Source organism: Pteropus alecto, unplaced genomic scaffold, assembly GCF_000325575.1.
Source record: "Pteropus alecto unplaced genomic scaffold, ASM32557v1 scaffold339, whole genome shotgun sequence".
NCBI lineage: Eukaryota > Metazoa > Chordata > Mammalia > Chiroptera > Pteropodidae > Pteropus > Pteropus alecto.
Window position 1 is genome coordinate 160,774 of NW_006442509.1, and position 4,183 is coordinate 164,956.

The following is a 4,183-nucleotide window of genomic DNA, read 5'->3' on the forward strand; positions in this document are numbered from 1 at the left end:
ACATTACAGGCGCTTGTGTCTCAGAGTGTTGGAAACTCTAAACTCCATTTTTTGTTTTTTGTTTTTTGAGGCGAGGCAACCCTTGGCTGACCTCACAGACTGCAAGGACCTTGTCAGCTGACAATCACTTTATTTTTTACACCTACGGCACCGGCTCGTCCTAGGTGGTGTCCCATGCAAGGACTAACCGGGTCCGACCCTACTTAGCTTTCGAGATCAGACGGGATCGGGCTCGTTCAAGGTGGGACGGCCGTAGACTAAACACTGTTCTGATGGCAATGTAACAGGTCATCGAATGGGTGTGGCATAAGTTACGTAACACAGTTATCGATATTTATTTTAGGTGGTTTCGTTTTCGGCCGATGCTGCCAGCGATGCTGCCATGAGTGTTTTTTATCCATGGATGTCTCGGGGAGAAGTTCCTTAAAGAGATCGAGACGTGGAGCTGCTGAGTCAAAGGACGAAAGGGGGTGACTGCCTTTTTAGGTGGCACCTCAGAGGCTTCCAAGGCACCTCCTGGTCCTCCCGTCTGCCTGGTCCACGCCCTCACCTTCCCGGCTCTTCTCTCTCTTTTTCCTCCCATTTCTTGTAGTTTGGCAGGAAAAAAAAAAGTTTCCATGGCATTTCCTCGCTCATTCATGAGGAAGATTATTTCCCCGCCTGATAGTTACTTGAATCCCCCTCTCGTGGACTGTCTGCCCGCCTGGGGTGTTTCTGGGAGGCCTGGTTCACATTCAGGGCATGTGAGGGAACCTCTGACCCGGAGGCCAGCAGTGTGCCCCTAAACCCCGGGGGGGCGCTTAAATAGAGGGGCGGGTGACACATGGGTTACCTCATGCACTCCTTGGCGACTCATGTCGGGGAGACCAAGCCCCGCACACAGAGAGGAGAGGGTTCTTGGCGGGGAGCGTAGAAAATTCAACACACACGCCAAAGAGTCACAAGGAAAGGTTATTAGAGAAGGGGAAACGCTCCGCGGACAGGGCATGGTCTCTGGGGGGCGGAGCGACAGGGACTGAGAGACGAGGACCGTGGGAGAGACGGAGTAAAGGCACCGAGAGGGACCGAGGAAGACACCGGTTCCCGGCATTCAGCTTGTGTATCGTTCTTTAGTGACGTCTGTGTACCCATTTCCTTGACATGGACATACAGTGAGGAGGGATGGGCTGCGTCGTGTGACAAAGTAAGAATGTGTGGCGTGAAAGGCCTGCTGGCAGCTCCCAGCCTAGTCCCCAGGTCCCTCATGTTCTAGCCATAGGGAACGAACGATTTTGTGCCACTTAAAGGCGCTGTTGTTCCTGTTTGCCCCTCACAGCTGTGGGGCACGGGCCGTTGGCATCCCAGCAGAAACCTTCCTTTGTTCTGAGGTGTCCTCGGCCCTGGCTGCAGGGCTGATGGGCACAGCACAGTTTCTGAATGTGGCCGATTTAAGATTTTAGTTCTCTTGCCTCCTCCCTGTGTTATTTGCACGTTAAAGTCGGTTGGGTCTTTTATTAAACTTTTTATTTTGAATAATAGTAGATTCCCACGAGGTTGTAAGAGAGGACACAGAGAGACCCACGTGGCCTTTACCCAGACGCCCCCGGGGGCGACGTCCGCACAATGCTAGTTCAGTGTCACATCCAGGATGCTGACACCGATACAGTTGGGACACAGAATGGTCTGTCCTCACGGGGGTCGCTCACAAGGCCCTCTCACTGCCTTGCCCCCTTTCCTCCCGCCCCACCCCGACCTGAATCCCCATCATCCACCCTCATCTCCATTCTGTATCTCGTCACTTCAAGAATGTTCTCTAAGTGGGACACACGGAATGTGACCGTTTGGGGTTGGATTTTTTTTCATTCTGCCTCATTCTATCGAGATTCACCCAGGTGGTCGCGTGTGTCAATAGCCTAGTCTTTTCCATTGCTGCTTATTGTTCCGTGGTCGGGTGGACCATTGTTTGTCTAGCCGGTCACCATCAGAGGACGTCTGGGTTGTTTCCAAGTTTCGGCCACTATGAATAAACCTGCTGGGAACATTTGCTGGCTGGCCTTGGAGTTTTTTTTTTTTTTTTTTTCCCAGCCCTCTGGGGAGAGGACCTGATCAGTGGGGCAGAGCCAAGCCCACGGTGCCTGCCTTCGGAACGAGCATACGCAACGTCCCGATACATAATTTAACAGGCTCTTTGCAGCCTGGCACAATGTAATGGGCTACCAGGAAAGGCCATTTGGGCTCAAGTGCCAGCAACCCTTAAAAAAAAACAAATGCTGTCTCAGGACAAAAAGGCTCTGAAAAAAGAAAGGACATCCATTAACAGGGATCCCACTGTTTCGCCAGTATTACAAGGAATTGCTGAAGCAGTATTTGTGCTGAATTCAAGCATTTTCTAAATTCCCATATGAGAAAAAGAATCTTTGATAGTTCTGCTCAGAGAGCAAATAGCCAAGAATCCCCTAACCGCCCACGTGCCCGAGTGTCGCCTTCCCCCCTTCCCTCCCTCGAGAAAGAAAATGCTTCTGCACCAGACGTGGCCCGCCTGGGGGGGACGTGGTGTCTGCATCGTCACGACAGAACAGTTCGTTGTTCGTGTGTTTTCTGAGTCTCTGGACGACGTCTCTGTGAGAAGAGACTCCTGACGTGGAGCTGGGTGTGGAGTCTACATTTGCCGTTGTCGGGTTTTAAAAAGTTTTTGAACTATTTGAGTAGACGTGCAGTGAGATTTCACTGTCGCTTTAATGTGTATCTCCCTGATTTGTAATGGATGCTGAGCACCTTTTCATGTGATGAGTAGCCCTTTGTATTAGTCCCATCTGATTTTTATTCATATATTGTTCTTTTCCTGCCTGCTTTTGGATTCATCAGATATTTTATATTTTTCTATTTTATTCCTTGTACTGGCTTCTCAGCCAAACATTTGTTTGTTTGTTTGTTTGTTTGTTTATTTTTCCTAGCGCTTTTGCTCTAAGGCCTTCACAGGTCAAGTCGGCTGGCTCCCAGCAGTGGGAGCGTGTGGGGCTTTCTAGAGTGTCTCAGCTGACCTGGGTGTTAAGGAGGCATCAGCGAGATCGTTTCTGCCGCCCTGCTAGATCATGTCTTTGGGCCATTTTGGACTCTGTAACAGCCTCTTCTTGGTAAGCACCGTGGCGTTTCATCCTACACAGGCTGAGCCCAGCGGGAGCCAAGGCCTTACGGGGACCCCCCACGCAGACTCTGGTCCCCCACCCTTGCCCACCTCTTGCTTCTCAGTGCCCCGCCTGCCCTAACTCTGATCTTCGCTAGATGCACCATGCTGCAGCACCCACACACGGTCAGCTGTGTTCACACTCAAAACTTTTTCACACGTGTGCTTCATTTCATTTGCAAGTTACCCCAAATGTACTTTCCTGACACATGAAACTTATAGGCAGTAAAAGTAAGGTTTTGTTTTGGGACATTCTCAAAACCGTGGACCACTGCCTATCCGTGGAAGGCCCCATGTGGCTGGTATGGGGGGTGGGGCTTGGGCACGTAAGTAAAAAGCACAGTCCCCAAATCAAATTTTAAGTATCCCGGGGAAGCGGGGAAAGGCAACACTCGGGCACATGGGCAGTAAAGGGACTCTGAGCAGAACTACCAAAGATGCTTTTCCCACATGGACGCAGGAAACGAGTGCTAACAGGAGAGGCGACAACAGGCTGTGACACTTCGGAGAGGTTCACCTCAGGGACCGGGGTGTGCGGCGGGCGGCCTCGGAGGCGGGCCCGGCGGAGCCCGGTCTCTGGAGTGAGAAGGTGGTGACGGCGCTCTGCTTTATGGCAGCGACACTGCTTTGTAAGACCAATGTGACAAGAAAACACGAGACCGAGGGTTTGGCCAGGGCTGACTGCCGTTGGGCCCAGTGGTGGGGACTAATCCGGTGTCTTAATCGATGCCGCAAGAGGCGTCCGGCATCTGGCGGAAATAAGGCCGGGCGATCCGTAAGCAGCGCACGGGCGACACCTGCGTGCCTGTTCCGCGCGCCATTTTCGGTGACTCCCTCGCCCCAGGGTCGGCCCCCTGTGCACACGCCGCCGTCAGTGGCTGCGGGGCCGTGTCTGTGTCCACATGCTTTTCGGTGACTCCCTAGGGTCACCCCCGTGTCCACAGCCGTCAGCGACCCCCGGCTGGGTCCCCGCCCCGGGAATCCGCGTGGTAGGGCTGGGGCCGCGCGGTGGGCGCCCAC